The sequence below is a fragment of the Lissotriton helveticus genome, chromosome 8 (assembly GCF_964261635.1).
Source record: "Lissotriton helveticus chromosome 8, aLisHel1.1, whole genome shotgun sequence".
In the NCBI taxonomy this organism is placed as follows: Eukaryota; Metazoa; Chordata; class Amphibia; order Caudata; family Salamandridae; genus Lissotriton; species Lissotriton helveticus.
Window position 1 is genome coordinate 1,697,456,570 of NC_136069.1, and position 22,062 is coordinate 1,697,478,631.

The window sequence follows — 22,062 nt, forward strand, 5'->3', positions numbered from 1 at the left end:
TCCACCCACCGGCCCAGGGGCTCCTCCCGCTACCGTACCTCCGCAGGAGTGGAAACAAAGACCTACTGGACTATTGTCTATCGAAATCCAGGAAACAGAAAATTAGTTGACAAGCCTATGAGCACCATTAAACTGCTCCCCGCTAATGGCAAATACCTTCGCCATCGACCAATCATTAACCACCAACCAACATTCACCAGCCACCAGCTACCAGTCACCAGCCACCTGCCTTTCTGCTTCCAGCTTGACTTAGCTCGGTAGATCTTTATACTGTGTTTATATTGTCTGTTACAGCGTCTGTTACATCGTCTGTTACAGCTTCTGGTACTCTAATCAGTTCTGAAAAGAAATATTACTGGAAGATGAGCCCTCCAGGTCTAGCAAGTTGTGGCACAGCTGAACTGCTAGACGACGGCTAAGGACCGCCGGGCAATACCGAAGGACAAGCAGAACCAGCCCCCAACATGCCCAGGAATCTTAATATGCCAAATAAGGGTGACACAATAACCAAAGGATATGGTGATCCTATACCTCAAGTGGAGTTAGGGCACGACAAGCACATATTCCTAACACTTGACTGCATGGTGATACGGCAAGAGAACACTAAGGGAAAGAAAGATCTCATTATATCGGCTGACATGATAGAGAGAAGGTCTCCACAGACATCAATCTCACCGCAATCTACAGTGCAAGAGCGGCATGAACCTCTTTCCACTGACCATCAATCTGACCAATAACTCGAAGAACTCAAGAGAAGCTACACTCCCAGCCAAATTCAAATTCAAACTCCGGGCCCAGCCACTAAATCATTGCAGACTGCGGACTTTGAATCCTCGTATCTCACTCAAGAAGAGTGGGAAGAACTGGTAGCCTCCTATTCCGCGGCCCCCATGATGAACTCCCAGGTTTGAATAAGAGTGCGCCAAACCCCAAATCCGGCAAGGAAACTTCACTAACAAAAGAAGACATTTGGGCATCTCTTTTGCATACAATACAAATGCCCGTAAATGCCATCCAATACCAATCGGACAAGATGGATCTCCAATTGTCTGTCCTTAATTCGCTTTCAATCTTCGTTGCCAATATTGATGGCAAGTTAGCAGAGCTCAATAATTTGGTAAGAAGGGTGCAAGCAGAGACATAGCTAATACAAACCAACAGCTCATGCATAACAAGCACAGACAAACTGGCTACACTCCCAACGGCAATGGGTAATCTCCTCTCAGACATCAGGGAGGCTACAAAAAATAATCCACCAAAGGGTTTGGACCAGACAAGAAACAAAGCATGGTCATTACAGAGTGCAGGCTCCTGGGCACCAAGTCTGGCAACTACAAAGCAGACTCAAGAAGCACAGCAGGAGGGGGAAGCCGCAGACTCAACAAAGCAAGGATTAGACAGGAGCTTAAGGAACAGAGGATGCCAAAAGCCCCCACGTACTAACATAACGCTACTGGGTAAAACCCAGCAAATTAAAGAATCACTGGAACACCTTCAATTTACAAAACAGGGGATAAAGCAGAGAAGGAAGGGCCGTACCCAAAAGAAAAAAATCCCCGCGATAAGAGATATGTCAGCCGAGAACTGCAATGAAATAGAAACGGATCACGATTTAATAGAAAACCCGATTCTAGAAGAGAGGCAAAAGAACAAAAATAATACCACACGTAACAGAAAGATGGCCACTAGCATCACTCACAAAAAGAAGCAGGACTAGTTCAGAGGAGCAATGAAAAAGACTTGGTCCATGATCTTAGAGAAAGCCTAAAGCAGGAAGAGATGCAAAAAGATAAATATACCACTCGAAACAGCAAATTTGTCTCTAGCCCCACTCACAGAAATGAAACAAGTCACCCACAAGAGGCCAGATTAACATCAGCAATTATCGCTGACCTAGAGTCAACAGAGGCAAAGGAAAACAGCACTCAGGGTCGCGGAGCTCTGAGCGAAGAAAACCATGGCTCAGGGGACGTTCCCATCATCACTTAGGACAGCCCAACACTCGAGATGAGGCAGGCAGACAGCCCCACAATCGTGTTCTTCCCGGGAGTATAAACCAAAGGGCCCGATCGACATCCTAAACAGGGGTAATATGCTACGCTTACTGAATTCCATAATTATCCTTAAACATATATCCACCAGCGACTTGGAGTCAGTCGAGTTCATTGAAATATTGGATCGCCCAAGGGCTGAAGCAACAAAAACAATTTGTTCAAGCACAGAAGTGGCGCAGAAAGTGCTAAAAGAACAAGCCAAGTTGAACACCTGGGGTATAAATCTCCAACCATTCTCAAAACCAAGATACCCTGACCCACTGGTTCCTGACAGTGAACAACGGCAAGAGAACGGTCAACCCAATTCAAATCCATGACCACTTTCCGTTCTGCGTGGGGCTCACACCAATACCCTTGACATCCCAGATCACAGAGAGCGACGTAACAAAAGATGATTCTTCACGAAAAGCCCTGCCTATCAAGACTGTAGCTGTCTCTCTAGGACTATAAATGTCAAAATAGAAAATCAAAGACAAAATAAGTACAAAGACGAGAACTCTTCCAAAACTCTTAACCTGTGCTCTTGAAACATCAATGGCCTAGGTGATAAGTTTGCTGACACAGAACTTTATACCTACCTGTAAAGATTTGATATCATTGCACTGCAAGAAACGTGGCGCGATTATCTGCCAGCACTTCCTGGCAGTAATTTGAGCTTCATTCCTCCCTCGCAAAATGCACAGTTTGGTCATAAAAAGGTTGGCCTTGCCATATATAGTTATATAGGGAACATTTATACAGTAGCGCCCCTCGCAAATAAACTAACCCCGCCAAATGCAATGCAAGTGATATAAATTTCTACTAGGGGGAGGGCCGAAAGGGAAGATATCATTTTGAAAAACCTCTATCTAAATCCTCGCAAAAATAACTAGTGGAGCAAAGCCGCTGAAGGAAGAGCTCACAAAACTATGAAACGTTGAGGATACAAACAGTTGGATTATCAATGGGGATTTCAATCTAAATATGCTCAGCAACCCAACTACAGATATCACTTATGAGGAGGATCCATTCGCTTGGGAGCCAAACTCTCAAGATAACACCCCTGGAGGCAGAAGCTCAAAAACAGCACGGAGACTTCTTTCATCATTAGAAGAATTGGGCTTCCGAGCAGATAATGGCAGATTCTCAGGAGACCACCCTCAAGCAGCAACCTTTTCACAGTACAACGGCCAGTTCCACAGTTGATTTTACATTCCTTTCATGTAGTTTGTATCAAAGGGCAATGGATCTCCACATTGGTTCCTTAGACTACAGCGACCATCTGCCCCAGGAAGTCACGGTCAATGCCATTCCAAAACTAAACCCACCTACAGCTAATGCACACAGGTTAAAATACACTGAGAACGAGAGGCGGGTAAAATGCAGAACGGATGACCCACAAAGTCTCCTATTCCACGCTAAACAGGTATTAGGCGAAGTGCAAACAGGAACAACAGATCTGATTGACAGCTGGGAGGTGTTTACAAGAACATTACGAAATAAAACAGGAACAAAAGAGGGTAATAGTCATGCTGAAGGGGCGGACAAAGTTATGAGGCACAAAAGCAATTTAAGTTTCTGAAATAACACTCATGTAAAAAAGTTTAAGACCTTGATCAATCAAACACTGTGAAGACTAAGGATAGACCCTGCCGCTCAATAAGAACTGAGACGACTAAAGGGCGACCGCAGGAAGTTGATTTGGCGATTTAAACATGAAGCAAAAGAGACTCTGTGGGCCAAACTATTACATGATATTAAAACCGGCAACAGTGCACAGTTGTGGCAAGAGATCAATCATCTACCTAGCGAGCGGAGTCAGGGTATTGAATCTTATGCTACAGAAGAAGCCTGGACAATTTTTTTTGGCTCACACTTTAATAAAACTCAAGAAACCAGGCAAGGGTCACACAATTCCATACATGACTCCAAAGTCCGGCTACTACAATCCAATGAAATCCAGGCGTAGGAACAAGAAATCTCAACTATGATTGTGCAGATCTGTAAAAGAATTTCAAAGGGAAGATGAGAGGGCGCGCCAGGACCAAATGGGATCCCCCCAATTTTGTTTAAACAAGAGCCTGAATTCTGGGCTGCATCTCAAACCGTTGTTTAATAAGATCTTACTAACGTCATTAACCCCTTCGGCGCTCATGATGAGTCCAGCTCGTCATGAGCGTAACGTGCCCTACGCTGATGACGAGCTGGGCTCGTCATGTAACGCGGGGTTTTTAAAATCGCACGCGCAGTGGGAAAACCGCTAGCGCGCATGCGGTTAATCCCATCATCCTGGAGGGGGGCCATCATCTCCCCAATTTACAGAAAAGGAAATAGAAATGACCCGAGAATCTACCGGCTAGTATCATTACTTGACAACGAGGCCAAATAATTTGCAGGCCTGTTACTCCAGGAATTAACATCATGGGCAACAGACGTTACTGCAATTCCATACAATCAAACCGTCTTCTGCAAAAACACAGGGACAACTACCAATATTCTAGCTCTATCCCTAATGATTGACGCCGCTCTCGCAGCAAAACAACCCCTATACCTGTGCTACATCGATTACAGCTCCGCATTCGACTGTGTTAACAGAAACCTTCTGTGGCAAAAACTAAAAAGGTTGAACATCCTGCCACTGCTCTTAAATCAACTAATCCTACTGCATAGTGACACGTGGGGGCAAGTTAAACTAGGTAATGGAGACTATCTACTGAGGAAGATTTCAACAAGCCCAGGGGTTAAACAAGGCAGTGTGCTAGCCCCAACACTTTTTAATCTATTTATGAGAGAGACATCAACTCTGCTGAACGAAAGCAACTCGCACGCACCCAATCTAGGTGGTACCCAGCTGTATAACCTTTTCTACGCGGATGACCTAGTACTCATTAGCCGTACCCCTGTGGGCTTACAGCAGCTGTTGGACATAACGTCATGATATTCTGCAACAAATATAGTTAGCATTAACCAAGAAAAAACCAAAAGTCATGTGCATTAACACCCATAAAATGAGAATAACAAATAACTGGTTCTTGGCATCAAGGAAGCTGGACATCGTTTGTGAATACAGATATTTGGGGGTTATTATCGACGACATGGGCAATTTCAAGCCACAATGCGATACCATAAAAAAGAGAGGTCCAATGACTGCAATAGCTTTAAGAAACTTAAAAAACAAGAACATTTGTCAAAGCCTCTTTCCTCTTATTAAGGTGAGCCAAGCAAAACTAATTCCAGCCATTACTTATGGCATTGAAGCTGTGAGACTGAGGGACGCTGCTACAGTTGATGGCACCGTAGCAAGAGCACTGCGCGCGATCTTTGGCTTGCAAAGTTACACATCTCACGCACAGATGAGACTTGAATTCGGGCTCCCAAGAGAAGAGCTGGTATGCAAAGGATCATATATTAAAAGCTGGCAGAAAATAAGCAGGGGAGAACCGAAAACGCTAAATGCTCTACTGTGGAAGAAGCTACAAACCAAAGAAACTTGCCCAGCAAGGCTTTATTTGGAGGCCGCCATCAACCAGCTGCGACTACGACAGCTTTGGGAAGTCCCAGGGGCCCCGGCAGGCTTAAAAAAAGTAGGAGACTGTCAGGAAAGAATCACTCTGGCAGGATAAAGCATCCCTGGGAGAGTGTGCACATGGCTGGCTTACGGTACAATCCTACACTAAACCCTTGCCCCAAGGATACCTCCAGACTGGCTTCTCAAATAAAACTAAAGAGACATTTTTGAAATTGCGCCTAGGGCTACTGCCCTTGGCAAATCATCTACCGCCTTGGCTACGGGCTCAGACACCAGCAAAGTGTCGTCTTTGTGGTGATGGTGAAGAAAACATAGTGCATCTGATAACTATTTGTAGGGTACTACTACAAGAACGACGGGCCCTCCTGAGACCGTTCTTCAACAGAAAACGGATATGGTCTTGCAGGCAAGCGGTGCTGGCATGCTTTTGCGGCGACAACATCCAACTGAGCTGCCGGATGGTAAAATTCCTAGCAGCCGCCGAAGCTGGCCTCAAAAACCAAAAAGAACTTCAAGGAGATAGGAGTATGGATGCAGAGGAGAACATAGCTTCTTGACCCACACAGAGAAAAGCTCCTGAATGCCCCAGCAAAGAAACAAGAAGTACAGCGTCTCCAATCGTCTCGATTGCTCAGTGGTGGCGGAGGTCTTCGCGGGCGGATCAGCCCCAGGGTCCAGGTGGCGATTTCTGGTGAGGAGTCGGGAGGATGGGGCGCCCCGGCCCGCGGGGAGGTTTGGCCACAGCCCGGGCGCGCCTAGGAGACAGGCCTGATTCTGGGGCCCCGGGCGCGGGAGTGCCCTCCTCCCGGGTGTTCGGCCATTTCGGAGCGGCGGCGACAGCAGCGAGAGTGGGAGACCAGCTGGGGACCAGAGGCTGGGTCGGGACACGTGGGGGGGCTCGGGAGGCCTCAAACTCACTTACTGGTCTTTCCTTGACCCCCTCCACCCCCTCCTGGGACCTGCGGTGGAGCCATTGAGTGGGCCCTGCGGTGCTCCCGCATGGGTGGTTTCCTGGGCCTGTGTGGAGGTTGGCCTGGCCTGGTGCGTGCCCCAGAGGGGTACCCTGCGACGGGCCGGTGATAGGAGAGGGGCCCGGAGGGGCAGCACAGCCGCACGGTGTAGACGTTGGATCTTTTTGGATCTTTTCCGCTGTGCGGATCCCGGGCACAGACGCTAGCTGGTGGGCCTGAATTGATGGAGGTCCCCTGATTTGACTGTGGCGACAGGGCCCATGATCCATGGCCATGCCGGGTCGTGCTGAGGGGGAGCGTGGGGAGAGAGCTCTGTGCCAACATTTTCATCCCTGGAGGGCTGACACCGGCGGTCGAGTGGGCAGAGTGGGGCCCTGGGGACGGCTTCACCAGCGGGGCCTTGCCGCTTTGGTGCTTTGCGACATCGGCGGGCAGGCTTCCCAGGTCTATGCTGCATGAGGGGGGCCCTCGCAGACTGAGGCCTATAATGGTGGATTGCGGGCCCCGGATCGGGGGTGCCTTCCATCCATTGCGGTTCGATTGTGAGCCTGACCGGCTTGCTGTGTTCCTGCCTGTGCTGAGGGGGTACTTTCGTCGGTGCCTAGCATAGATAGGCTCGGGCCCACGAGGATCCCGTTGAGGACCACCATGACGAGAGATAAGGGCGGCGGTGGAGCCACAAAACATGGGCCCATCGACAATTTACCGGCCCGGGATCGATGGGGAGCCACTGGGACCCCCAGGAGATTGTACCGGACAATGCGGCTCTGATGGCGGCAATCACCCACTCCAGAGACATGCTAGATGCCAAAATTGGTGCGGTGGGCTCGGATTTTATGTCACTACGGCATGACCTACGGAATGAAGTGGCTCGCATCACGGAGGGGGAGACTTGCATATCAGGGGTGGAAGATGATGTTACAGTCCTCAAGCAGAAGGTAGCGAGCTTGGAAAATCCCCAGAAGGGCTTGGCGCTTCGGGTTGAGGATGCTGAAGGATGGGCCCGGCGGAACAACCTGCGCTTCGTCGGATTCCCGGAGGGTTGTGAGACTGGGAATATGGAACGTTTCCTTACACAATGGCTGGAGGGCTGGGTGCCCCGGATGTCCTGTCCCGCTGCTTCGTTGTGGAGCGGGCCCTGAGAGCGCTCGCCCACAAGCCGGCGGTGGGGGCTCGTTCACGACCAGTGATTGCGTGTTTCTTGAACTATCTTGACCGCGATGCCGTCCTGAAACAGGCCCGTGCCAAAGAACCTTGGGCCTCATTTATGAAAAGTGACGCATCGCTGCGTGAAAGCAGCGATGCGTCACTTCTCAGTGCGCACTCCTTGCGTCATGATTGATGCATCATATTTATAATATGATGCATCATGTCGCAAGGAGTTACAGATACGTCAGTATTTCTGACGTATCTGTAGGCGCAAAAGTGACGCATTGTTGGAGTGTGTCACAAAACTGACGCAACTCATGCAATGTGTCCTTTCACATGGGCAAGTCCTATGTGAAAGGGCCTGCGTCAGTCCTACGCCTGCCATGAGGCAGGCGTAAGATTTTGACACATTAGCGGGCAAGAAATGGCGCAGTGATATCTTATAGATTTCACTGCGTCACTTCTACGACCCTTCCTTGCGTCAATACTCCCTCCTTGGATACATTATACTTGGTGCAGGTATAATGTGGCGCAGGGGTTTACAAAGTGACGCATCTACTTAGATGCGTCACTTTGTAAATATGGCGCAACAAGGCGCATTTTTTACGCCACTGGTGCATCACAAAAAGTGATGCACCAGCGGCGTAAAAGTGACGCACGGCCTCATAAATGAGGCCTCTTTGCTCTACGATAACCATCGTATCCTGGTGTTCCAGGATTATACGCGACTTGTTCAACAGCAACGCCAATCGTTTATGGCAGCGAAAGCCAGGCTGAGGGACCTCAAGCTCCAGCACGCCTTATTGTTCCCGGCTCGCCTGCGGGTGGTGTACCAATCTTGCACCCATTTCTTCGACATCCCGGAGGAGGTGTTCAAGTGGACATATGAAACCGTGCGGGTGAGGGTGCAGACACCGCCCGGGTTTATTTATTTATTTATTTATTTATTTTTAGAGTTTTATATAGCGCGAACTTGAACCGATTAGGTTATCAGAGCGCTTTACATAGCACCAGTTCCGTTACATGTTATCAAAGCACTTTACATAGAATCAGTTACGTTACATAAGGAACACATTTCTTTTTGTTCTAGTGAATAGGGTTATCTCTTCACACGAGGGAAGGGATACACCTGGCTATACTCCAACAGTCACACAGGCGACTAGTCATTAAAGCTATATCTCTAAACACAGGGAGGGGATACACATGGATACAATCTAAAAATCACATAGGATACTAGTCATTAGAGTTATCTTCTATCTACACAGGAGGGATATGACTGGAAATACTCTAAGGGTCACATAGGAGTGGTAGAGAGTATAAAGGTCCACTGCAAACACTAGTGATAAGAGTCAACTACATACATATAGGAAGGGATATGACTGGTTAAACTCTAAGAGACGCATAGGGGTGGTATATGGTGTAAGGACTTCAGCGAATACCAAAGCTTAGCATTATTGCAATAGGTCAAAGATGCAGTCACAGCATAGAGGAATGGTGGGTGGGATGCAAGGTATGGAGGGAAGGGCTAGAGTCCAGCGAAAACTGTCCGAAAAACCGCAGCAAAGTGTCATTCAGGATAGCACGCAAGTCGAGAAGTCCCGGAGAGAAGGTGGGAACCCAGGGGGGAGATGGAGGCCAGCTGCAGTCGCATCGCCATCTTGGAGAGCTTGCGATCATCAGAGTTCACCAGAGGCACTGTCCTCACAGCGTACCGGACACAGCCACAGGCAGCAGAAGGTGGTGGATCGGCTCGGGAGACCTGTGCCCAGCAGAAGTAGTCGCTGGCGCTGCGGGGCGCGAGGGCCAGGGCCCCCTCGAGCAGGGCCCCCCCTCGGAAGTTGCTTTACCGCAACGCTGTTCGGGGCTGGAGGCAAGTATTGCTGGGTCCAGTCGGCAGAGTTGATGGAGCAAGGACCCACCCTGGGGGACAGCCTGGAATCAGGCGGAGAAATCGGGGCTAGACCAGAGGCCGGGGAGAGGCTGGGGTGAGCCAGAGGAAGCGGCGATCGACATTCTAAAGTCGCCGCCAGCTGCCATCTTGGAGTCAGGCAGGCGCTGGGATGATTCCCCCGGTGAGTGTCGCGGTCCCGGTAGGGCTAGATGGTGCCATCTCCCATCAGCAGCCGCCGCTACAGTCAGCGAGAGTCTGGCCAGGCCGGGGGAGCGCAGGTCTCAATCCTACCTCCCAACGGCGGCCGCAGTCGGCGGAGTCGAAGGCGAGGTGCCGGCCGCCATCTTGAGCGCCACCGTCCTCTCCTCACACTCATCCGGAGATCGGACCTGTCCGCCTATCTAGGGGCAATCGCCGATGCTCTGCAGAAGCCCCACTCGCTCCGCTTCACATGTGGAGAAAAGGTGCGCACAGAAGAAGGGCCGTAGCAGCCCAGAGCCGGGGTTGAGCAGCTCGTGACCCGGGAGCCGAGACAATCCACGTCCGCTCGGCTCCCGGCTCCGCCCACCATTGTTGCATTCTGATTCTTCACTGACTGTTGAAAAGTTCATATGCACAGCGCTGGAGGGGGCACAGAATATCTCGGTCCCAGAGGCGTTCTTTGTCCTGTCGTGCCTCCTCTCGGGGAGATCCAGCTTCCCAGCCTCGGACACTGGACCCTTAACCGCTGTGGGGTGGGTGGTGCCGGGATGTTCCTCTAATAGGATTGTGAGCATGTTTGATTTAAGCAGTATGGAGGGAGCCCTTAGAGGGGCTGAATCCCCACATTTCCAGCACTTGTGGGGGATGGGCCCGGATGACATGGGCTGTCAGTTGGGGATCCATTGGCGCGACAGGTACTTCAGTGTTTTTGAGGTATGGGGTGGGGGGTTTGTTATGGGGAGGGTGTTTGATTGGGGTATGAGTTGCGCCATCTCTCTGGGTAAGTTTAGACACACACACACACACACCGTTGGGCCCCTTTTCCGTGTTATGTCACTGTATGCTGCTCGATGGCTAGTGGGACTGTAGTTGGGCAGGTGTCCCCGGGTACCCTCCACATTGTCAGCTGGAATGTGTGCGGGGTCCTGGACAAAAATAAGCGTGGGGCTGTCCTGCGCCAGGCTAAGCGGGCCAGAGCTGACATCCTTTTCTTACAAGAAACTCATTCGATGGGGTACAAAGTCCTGTGTCTGCAGCGTTTGGGCTTTCAGCAGGTCTTTCATGCTGAATTCACACAGGGTTTCAGGGGAGTAGCGATTTTAATACACCGCAGCGTCCCATACGTACATGAGCAGCAATGGCTGGATACGCAGGTGGGATACCTTTTTCTCCGAGGCACGATCGGGTACGATCCTATAGTGTTGGGCTGTGTATATGACCCCCACGTTACAGTGGTCCTTGGTAGAGCGGCTACTTACCTTGTGGGATGACATGCCGGACGTGGCCTCTGTGGTGGGTGGAGACTGGAATGATGTGCAGGATGTGGGTAGGGACAGGAGCAGGCCTAGTGCAGGCCAGGGTGGCACTCAGCCCACGAAACTACACTCTTTGGTTACAAGCCTTGATTGGGTGGACACCTGGCGGCACACTCACGGGGACAGGAGGGAGTTTACGTACCTCTCGGCAGTTCATAAGTCATTCTCTAGGATCGACTGTGTATTCGTTCCCCGGGCGATGGTTGCAAATATGGTCTCCGCTGAGATCCTCCCCTGGGGGTTGGAAGATCACTCTCCGGTGGCTGTTGAGCTGCAGATGGGCAGGGGGCGGCAGCCATTTCAATGGCGCCTAGCTATATAGAACTTGCAGAATGGTGAATACGAGAGGCACAAGAGGGAGGCTGTCGCGAACTACCTCACCGCCAAAGTGGGGTCGGTCTCCAGCGCCGTGACACTTTGGGAGGCGCTAAAGCCCACACTACGTGGCGTGGACATAGCATGGTGTGTGGAGGCCCATGAGAATTGGTTTGGGCTGAGGTGGAGGTGGAAGCTCTGGAGCGTCAGTGCCGGGAGGAGGATGAGGGGCCGGCCATGCGACAATTACTTCTGGCACAACAGTCCTATGCCTCGCAACTAATGGACGAGGCATGACAGGTATGGCGTAGTAGAATCTATCAATTAGGCGACAAGTCGAGTAAGATGCTTCATAGGCTCTGCCAGGGTGCCTTACATCACCTGGCCCTTCCGGGGGTTCTGGATGAGGGTGGGGTACCGTTGATGGATCCTAAGGTCATAGCAGAGAGCTTTGCCGTCTACTATGCGGACCTATATGCCCCTCAGAAATGCCTGCTGGAGGCTACAGTCGACAAATTTATTGCGAATCTCCCGCCCAAAGCGTTGTCCGATGAGACGCGCCAACAATTGAAGCTCCCCCTATCAGATGAGGAGCTGAGCAGGGCCCTGGGAGAGCTTAACTCTGGGAAGGCGCCTGGAACCAACAGGTTCCCCAATGAGTTCTTTCGCCGGTATAACGTACAGTTAGCCTCTTATTACCGGGCGGCGTTGGAGGAGGCCAGGGAAGCCGGCCGGCTCCCCCCGGATTGGAAATATGCAGACGTGGTGGTGTTCCACAAGCCCGGTTGGCCCCCGGAGCAGCACGCCTCTTACCGTCCCACCTCTCTTCTTAAAGTGGAGGTCAAAGTCTTGGCCAAAGAGCTGGCTAACCGCCTTCTGCCGCACATATTGGCCTTAGTACACCCGGACCAGGCCAGTTTCATGCCCCAGATGGTGACGCGACACAACACATGGCGGGCACACGTGGCAGTGGAGGCGGTTTGGCGAATGGGGGAGCCGACTGCACTCCTGCTGGCGGACATGGACAGGGCTTTCAACTCCCTGAGTTGGGTTTACCTGTTTGCCCTTCTATGTCGTCTTAACTTCGGCCCACGTTTTATGTCATATCTGATGCTTCTTTACACTGATCTGACAGCGTCGGTGCTTGTGGCGGGAGCGGGCTCGTCCAGCGTTCCTATTATACGAGGCACCAGACAGGGGTGCCCCCTGTCGCCATATTTAGTCGCCCTAGTCATGGAGCCATTTGCGGCCTGGGTGCGCATCGATGCGCAGCTAAGGGGGTTTTAGTGGGCTCCAGGTCTCTCCGATAGGATCGCATTGTAAGCAGATGATGTTAATTTTTTTCCTAACTGCTTTAGATAGATCGGGCCCATGGATCCTTGAGATCATGCAAATATTCGGGGAAACGACCGGGCTGCACATTAATCTCTGCAAGTCCAAGTTGTGGGTCGTAGGAGCTCAGGTGAATACGGGCACGTGGACGTTGGCGTTGCAGGTGGCAGTGGGAGGTCTCAGATATCTGGGTGTCTTCCTGTCGGATGTGCCAGCCATATCTTGGGAGCGGAACTTGGAGCCGGTTTGGGAGCGCGTTCACATGGATATTAAGACCTGGTCACGTATGCCCTTAGCAATATATGGCAGGTCAGCGATCTTCAAGATGGTGGTCCTCCCCCACTTGCTGTACCAGCTGCAGAATCACCCGTACCCAATCGCGCCCTAATGGTTTAGGCTGGTAAATTCCGTGTGGGCGGTGTGGGTAGTAGCGTTGCGCACTTGCTTTCTCTCCACCTACTGTGGTGGGCTGGCGACATCTGATATTCTTTCATACTACTAGGCCTCGCATCTATTAGTTCTAAATGAGTGCTGGTATGGGGACAGGGAGGACCCGGCCTATGCGCTGGAGCGACACCTTATGGGGTCTCACACCCTTCACACAATTCTCTATGCCGCGACGCTGCGCGGTACATTACCACAGGTGACAAAGGTTGTCTTTCAAGTTTAGCGGCAGTCATTGAAGTGAAAGGGGTGGTGGACTACCCTTACTGGAGAGACTCCCTTGTGTCACAACAGGCGCCTGCTGGAGCTGGCAGCCTTGCAGGGCTTTAGGGTATGGGATGCCACCGGCATCTCCACCCTGGGGGATGTATTGTGAGATGGGTCCCTTAAGTCCTTCCGGGACATACAGGAGGAATTTTGCATGGCCCAGTCCCATTTTTTTTGGTACCTTCAGTTCCGCCATGCGCTTTCCCCTAGCCTACAGGGCCTTGACTCGCTACCCGAGTTTAGTCTGTTGGAGGCAAAGGTTTTTATGGGGGAATGGAAACCAAGAAGATCTCACAGATATATCAGTCCCTGGTCATCCACTGCGCGCCTATGCTTGAGAAGCTTCGGGGGGTATGGGAAGAGGATGTGGTTACGCTCGAGGGGGACTGGAAGGAGGCCTTAGCCGTCCCCCGAGGAGCAGCCATAGCAATAGGGCTTCGGCCCATACAATTTAAATACCTACATCGGGTCTACTTTACTCAGTTGTGACTACGACGGGCAGGTTTGATTGCCTCCCTCCGGTGTGGTGGGGAGGAGGGCACATTATTGCACACCGTCTGGCAATGCCTATCAATCGATCGATTCTGAAGGGCGGTATTCTCCTGTTTATCGGAGATCCTGGGGTGGTCACTTCCACGCATGCCACAATTCGCCCTACTGCATGTGATGGAAGGGATTGGGGGCAATGTTTCTAAACGGCACCTCATGATGCTGGGCCTCACATTGGAGAAACGTGATATAGCGAGGATGTGGAAGGATACACTGGCGCCCTCGTTGGCAGCCTGGAAAAATGGACTTGATTTCTCCATGGGGCTGGAACAGCCAATCCTTGTTGCCCGAGATGTCCGCGTAAGCATTACAAAATATGGAAGCGGTGGGCGACTATAGGGGTTTGTGACTGGAGCCTCCAAATGTTGTGGACGATCTTCCAGTGGAATGAGGGCTGGAGCGGGTCTGACAGATCAGGAGGGGTTGAGGGATAGCCTGGGGTGTGTGTGTACCAAGCCTGGGATTTTCTATTGTCGTTCTTCTTTTTCCTTTACTGTTTTTTCTAGCCTGATTGCTTATGCATAAAAACTGGGCTCAGTGGACTTTGCGCAACTCGGGAGGGGGGGGGGTTAGTTGGGGAGGGGGGCTTTAAATCAGATACTCTAAGTCACGTATTTTGGTTGCATTGTTTGATGTAAAAGAAAGTCAGATGCTGTCTTGTAATTGTATAAATTGATACTGCAGTGGCCTCTGGGGTTCAGAGCCCTGCAACTTTTGTGCAATCTTACAATAAAATATGTTTTTTTTTTAAAAACGAATGGATTGCTTCTGAGCAAGTCTCTTTCTTACCAGACCTTGCTCCATCAACACTTCTCCAGGAGAGCCAAAAATTTGAGTGGAGAGGAAGCAACTGACTGAAACCTGCGGAAAGTAAAGAAGACATTGGGAAGTGTTTCCCTTCATATTCTGACACTTCCTTATTCTTTTTCAACCATACAGTTTTCTAAGTGAAAACAGTGTTTTGAGACATCATGAGATATGTTTATAGCGAGCTTACTGCCCTTTACAAGGCATTGAGGGGCAGATTTACAAGCCCCATGCGCCACATTTACGCTGCTGTTGCGTCACTTCTGTGACGCAGCGGCGGCATAAACCATACACCACGCTGTGCCTTATTTACAAAGTGACACATCTAGGGAGATGCGTCACGTTGTACAGCCCTGAGCCACATGAAACCTGTTTTAGGTTTCATGTAGGTGTCCCGGGGCAGGGTGGGCCTCGTAAAAGTGACACAGTGAAATCTACTAGATTTCTCTGAGTCACTTTTAGGTACATGGGGGCAGATTTACGACTTCTGGCGGATCTCTGCTAATCAGAAGAGATGCACCAGAAGAGTTGTGAGGCATCTGCCCACCCATGCGCCACCACTGATGCGCCGCATTTACAATGCGGCGCACCGTGGCGCTCGGATGGGCAGATGCGTGACGCATCCCTGGTGGAAATTTGGCGCATTGCTGGAGTTGCGTCGCAAGCGCAACGCAGCTCCAGCAAGGCTCAGGTGCCCTTTCTGTAACATGCTGCGTCAATCCTTACGCCTGCTTCAAGGAGGCGGAGGGTTTTGACGCAGCATGGCCGTAAAAGTGACTGAGTGAAATCTTGATTTCACTCAGCCACTTTTAGGAGGCGTTCCTGCACCGGAAGGCCCCCCCCCCTCGCGGCAGAACGCTTACATGTGGCGCAGGGCTTTATAACGTGACGCATCTCCGTGACACATCTCCCAGATGCGTCACGTTGTAAATACCCGGAAGCATGGCGCTGGGGTTTTAGCCGCTGCTGCATCACAAAAGTGACGCGACGGCGGCGTTAAAGAGGCGCAAGGGGCTTGTAAATCTGTCCCACGCTTCGTCAAAACCCAGTGACGCTGTATGTTAGGCATAGGGCGCCTCCGAGCATTGCTGAAGCCGCGTTGCGCTTGCGACACGACCCCAGCAATGCGCCGCCCTTACGCCACAGGATGCGACACGCAGCGCCCTATCCATGTGCCGCATTGTAAATGCGACGCATTGGTAGTGGCGCAGAAAGGGAATTGCGTGTCGCATCCCTGTTGATTTGCAGAGATGCCCCAGAATGTGTTTTCATTCCTTTTGGGGCAGAGAGCTGGTAAAGTCTTAAGAAATTTTCAGAAAACCAGGGGGCATATTACCAAGCAATAGCGATAATTATCTCTATTGCTTGGTTAGAGACAAAATGTTACCGCTGAGCTGGGGCGATTTTTACCGCAGATAAACGTTTATCGCAAATGCGATAAAAAACGGCCGCAATGCATGAATATCGCTGAAAAGTCCGCGATATCTTGGCACGCCCACTTTGCATGGCATTAGTGATAATCTCCTAATAGCTGTCTCTAACTGGTGTTAGCATAATATGCCGCCAAATATTTAAAAAAAATTAGAAGAGATAGCCAAGTAACTTTAACTCTCAAGACATTTGAAAGTCAACAATGTTAATCCTATTATTTGGCAGATGGCCACACGAGATGCCATGAATCAGAGAAACGCGATCACCTTTAAGAGTGGGTCAAATCAGACTCCGTTGTTCCAAATGAGCACTTACTCTATTTTGTCTCCTATGAATATTAGAGCGCCTATCTTTATGGAGTTTCTGGGGATGAATGCAGGAGGATGTTTAAAGTTAACAGTAATAGAAATAAAGGAATTAATAGTGTAATTTGTTCAGTTAGATGTGAAGCGTTTCTCTTCTGTACAATGCATTATGGGCAGCCGGATATCCGGTCAGTGTCTGGCACATTGCAGGAAGTGCTTTCCTGGCCTCGCTCAGTGAAAAACAAGCACTGGCGCGGCAAATGTCTAAATCTTACTACAACATTGGAAGAAGTGAAGTAAATTAAACCCACACGGACACATTAGAATACCGACAATAATCCTAAAATTTCGCGTGATGGCCGCTCCTTATCTACTGTCGACCACGCTCCAGAGCCGCGGATTGACGCAGGTCGTCCAAAAATTGCAAAATCTCCTCTTCAATCACCACACGAGGTGCCATGTTTTTTTTCATTGTAGATGCGTTTTAATTTTCTCCACGGCCAGACAACTTTTACAGATCACAGTGGTAGCAGGCTACTCGCGCGCTCCCACGCTACTCTGATCTTTGATCCCAGCGCTTTGAATTTTAAATTGCTCAGCCCTGCTGACTGATAGCGGTGCTGCGCACTTGGTATATTTTTAAAAGCCTTCATTTTGATTACAGCGCTGCGCGCTCGTGTGTGCATTTATGCTGGCTAAATCTTAAATGTTTTTATGCTGAATGAGAGCATTGTGCCTGATTTAAATTTTGTATTTGGGGAACCTACCTCTATCTTTCTCGCTCTTGACCCCGGTCCGCCCCGGCTGTGTGCCGTTTGAGCGGAGGGTCAGCCTACGAGCGACACTTCCTACCTGGTCCTGCTCCACTTCCGCCCTGCCTCTCCACCGTGCAGGTTAGCGGTCTAGTGGCTGCAGTACTCCAGGTATATGTTGGTTCCTGTTTTCCCCACGGCCAGACAACTTTTACAGATCACAGTGGTAGCAGGCTACTCGCGCGCTCCCACGCTACTCTGATCTTTGATCCCAGCGCTTTGAATTTTAAATTGCTCAGCCCTGCTGACTGATAGCGGTGCTGCGCACTTGGTATATTTTTAAAAGCCTTCATTTTGATTACAGCGCTGCGCGCTCGTGTGTGCATTTATGCTGGCTAAATCTTAAATGTTTTTATGCTGAATGAGAGCATTGTGCCTGATTTAAATTTTGTATTTGGGGAACCTACCTCTATCTTTCTCGCTCTTGACCCCGGTCCGCCCCGGCTGTGTGCCGTTTGAGCGGAGGGTCAGCCTACGAGCGACACTTCCTACCTGCCTCTCCACCGTGCAGGTTAGCGGTCTAGTGGGTCACGGCTACCAGATATATATGACACCCTGGAGCAAGCGCAGCGGACGAGCGCAGCGGGAGCGCCGACTTCGCGCCGAAGTCGCGCACAAGTCAAGCCTGTCTGCGCCCGTCCGCGGCCGGCCGGGGCTAGGGGCACATCACTCTGCCCATTTGCTGACCTACTCCTCGGCAGACCTCTTAAGCCTTCAAGGCCCTTGGTCTTTACCTACTGCCATCCGTTCTCGTATTTCCTTATTCGGCTTATCACCCTCTCATGTTCTCCCTCCTCCTGACCACGTTCCCACTAATCTTCTGAGGGGTACCATCAATCCTGTACCCATTAAAACTCTCAAAGCTTACTATCTTAATACCCGGTCCGCCGTGGCTCATTCGCATGAGCTGTCGGTGCTGTTGGACCTTCATGCCCCAGACTTGCTGTTTCTCACCGAAACTTGGTTTCGTGATGATTCCCTCCCCGCTCTTTTGGCCACCTTACCAGCCCCATACTACGCCCTACGCTCGGACCGCCTTAACGGCAGGGCGGGGGGAGGGGTAGCGCTCATTGCCCGAGCAGACTTGCCTTTTCAAATTCTCCCTCTGCCCGATATTGCTACGACCGAGTACCTGGCCATTCGTACCACTTCCATCTCCCCTCCTCTTACCTGCTTACTTATTTACCGCCCCCCTCAATCACCTTTATTGTTTCTGCCTACGTTCCTAGAAGTATTAGCTACAATCGCTATTAATAATACTTCCATCCTGCTCTTGGGTGACTTCAATTTTTGGCCGTCAGACCCTGCAGAGTGTTCTTCCTCTAAGGAATTTTCAGAAACCCTCTGATCTTTTAATTTTATACCCCACATCCACTCCCCCACCCATGCTAAAGGACATGTGCTTGACCAGATTTGGTCCCTGAATTGTCCTGTAAACTCTGTTTCTATTACACCCTGTACTTGGTCAGATCATTATTCAATCTCCTTTGCTCTTCCCATATACTCCCCAGCTAAACCCTCACTTCCTAAAAACGTTTGGGTCCGGTCCTGGGGACGAGTAGACCCAGGCAACCTCTCCGACTTACTTACTGCCTCCTACCCTTCACTACAGGGGTTATCTACTCTCTCCCAAGCCGCTTCCATCAACCAGTGGCTTACCTCTGGTTGCGACTCGATTGCCCCACTCAAGCGGGTTACGACCAAGCGGGAGAAGGATGCCAACCTGTGGTTCAATGAGGACCTCAAGTCTACTAAGCTAGCTGTACGCAGAGCTGAGCGGGCCTGGAGGAGAAACTATTGCCCCCTATTGAGACTGGAGTTTATTAATATACTGGCCCAGTACAAGCAGGCCATCTTAGGGGCAAAAACAGCTTACTTCTCCTCCAAAATCCTCGCCGCAGAGAACCAATCGAAAGTAATCTTTTCGATTGTGAACAACCTGGCATTCTCTGACAGAACTACTCTGAAACCCACTCCTTCACCTGAACTCTGTCACTCCCTAAATAATTTCTTCATCCAGAAAATTTCTATCATCAAGGCCAACATTCCTCTTCCCTCTCCCACGTTTGTGGACCCTCAGTGTCCCCCCCCCTACTGGCCAACTAGACGTTCTTCCTCTGTTGACTAAGGAATGTCTCACCTCGATTATTCCCTTGGTCAAATCCGGTTCCCCTCTAGACCCTTGTCCCTCCCACATCCTCCGTCACATTTTTTCCTCATGTTCTGATCCCCCTCTTCACCTCCTTAACAGCTCACTTTCTCAGGGTGTGGTGCCCACCCCGCTGAAAACTGGTGCGGACCCCTCGGTCCCGGCCAACTACCGTCCCATCTCCCTTTTGCCATTCTTGGCAAAGGTGCTCGAGCGCCACGTTACTCGTACCTTGAGCACTTTTGTGGAGATGCATGGGGCCTTAGCCCCCCGCCAGGCCGGTTTCCGCCCCGCACACTCTACGGAGTCCGTGGTACTCTCGGTCCTTGATAACCTCAGGGAGGGAATGGATACCAACAAGACCCAGGCCTTGGTCCTGCTTGATCTCTCAGCCGCCTTTGACACGGTCGACCATACCATCTTACTTTCCCGTGTCAGGGCGGCGGGGATCGGAGGTACTGCTCTGGTCTGGTTATCCTCCTTCCTGAGGGACCGCACCCAGGCTGTTCGCCTGGGTGACTTTACTGCGGATTTCCGGAAAGTTCAGTGCGGGGTCCCCCAGGGCTCTTCTCTTTCTTCCCTCCTGTTTAACCTTTACATTGCTCCACTTATCTTTTCTTTACAGCAGATGGAGGTCGCAGTATATAACTATGCTGACGACCTCCAACTAATCTTTGATCTGTCCTCCTCTCTGTCTTCTATCTCTAATTTTCAATCTATTATGACCCACATCCGTGACTGGATGAACCACAACCATCTAAAACTCAACCCAGATAAGACCGAGCTGGTGTTGACGGGTGGTTCATCCAGCCCCTGGTCTTCTCTGTTTTGGCCCCTTTCCCTTGGTTCCCCTCCTGTCCCCTCTTCCTCTGTTAAAACTTTAGGTATCAAGCTCAATTCTCAACTTACTCTTCACTCCCAGGTTAGCTCTGTCGTTTCCTCTTCCTTTCTTTCACTGCGTACTATACGCAAGGTGTCCCGTTTTTTCTCTTTTCATGCCCTTAAACTGATCACCTTGGCGATGGTCATCTCCCGCCTGGACTATGGCAACGCCCTATATGCCAGTATACCTGCATACAGTCTTAGGCGGTTGCAACAGATCCAGAACCAGGCGGCCCGCCTGGTGTTCAAACTACCAAAATTTCACCATGTCACTCCCCTCCTTAAATCTTTACATTGGCTCCCTGTTCATGAACGTGTCCAGTTCAAACTGGCCTCTATCACCTTCCAAGCAAGACTGGGCACGACACCGGTCTTCATCTCTTCTGAAATCACTCCCTATGTACCCACCAGAGACCTCCGTTCTTCTACCCAGGCCCTTCTCACGGTCCCGCGCTTCCGTAGGAAGAAATGGGGCGGTTCGAAATTTGCGACCCTTGCTCCACTCCTCTGGAATTCCCTGCCCCTTGAGCTCAGGACCATGACTCATTACTCCCAATTTAGGAAACAACTTAAGACTCTTTTGTTTTCTAAAGCCTTTAATTAATTAATTTGCTTCCCCCACAGCCTGAACTGCTCTATTTCACATTGGCCAGTTCACCCTGTTTCTGTAAGTTGTAGCGCCATGAAGCCGCTGGCGAACGTGGGCTTTAAAAATAATTTTAAATTCAAACCATTTTTCGATGCAGTATGACCTGAATTATTTATACTCTAAACTTCTCACTCACAAAGAAAATCCATATTTTAATTGGAACGACCACTTTCATCTATTTTACACTTCACAGAGCAGCTCTATCAGGTATAGAACTTGCAAGAAATAAATGAAACCTCTCCACGGAAACCTTTAGTAAAAGGCGAAAGATTTATTCGGTTTGAAGTGAAATCAGAGTATGACCTATAACGACTGAAGCAGAGACCGCAGGAAAAACAACTCCTTGGACTCTCAGTGTGGGGCACAAAACTAAATGAATACTTGAAACATGTCCAGTGAAAACATTTTGATTGAGCTTTAATGTTATGAAGTGGTAAAATCAATTCAAGAACATAAAAGGGGATAACAAGTAACAGGGGATTGTGGGTATGCAAATAAGCCCTACGGGTGCCCATGTGAACCATCGGGAGTGGAACAGAGGTTTACTTTTGTTGCTCTCATTGCGCAAATTGTGTTCTAGGTAATAGAACGCTTTACACGAGCATTACGTTACACTCATATCACATGGACAGCTTTATTGACATGTATTATTTACCCGCGTGGTCTTTAGGTTATTTGCTAGTCACAGCCCGTTGAGCCGCAGCCGGGACTCGAACCGTGGTCGGAGGCGGCAGCTCGGGCTCTTAAAGCGCCCCTCGCGCAGCACGAGCTCCTGCAACAGCGGGTCTGAGAGTCGATCAGTAGACACAGTAGACGGACTCTGAGAGTCGATCAGTAGACACAGTAGACGGACTCTGAGAGCCGATCAGTAGACACTGAAGACGGACTTAGTAGACCTGTATTGTATTGTAGTATTCTTTATAATTTTATCCTTCTTTCTTTCTTAATCAGAGATAAAACTTTCATAATTAGGATAAAACTCTTAACTGTACCTCTCCAAGGCGAAAGATTTATTCTGTTTGAAGAGAAA

The 22,062-nt window shown here is 50.2% G+C and overlaps 1 pseudogene; it reads right to left on the bottom strand.

The window, feature by feature from the left end:
- Window positions 1–21,228: 21,228 nt before the first annotated feature.
- On the bottom strand, window positions 21,229–21,332 carry LOC144774607 (U5 spliceosomal RNA; annotated as a pseudogene).
- Between the last annotated feature and the right edge of the window lie 730 nt (window positions 21,333–22,062).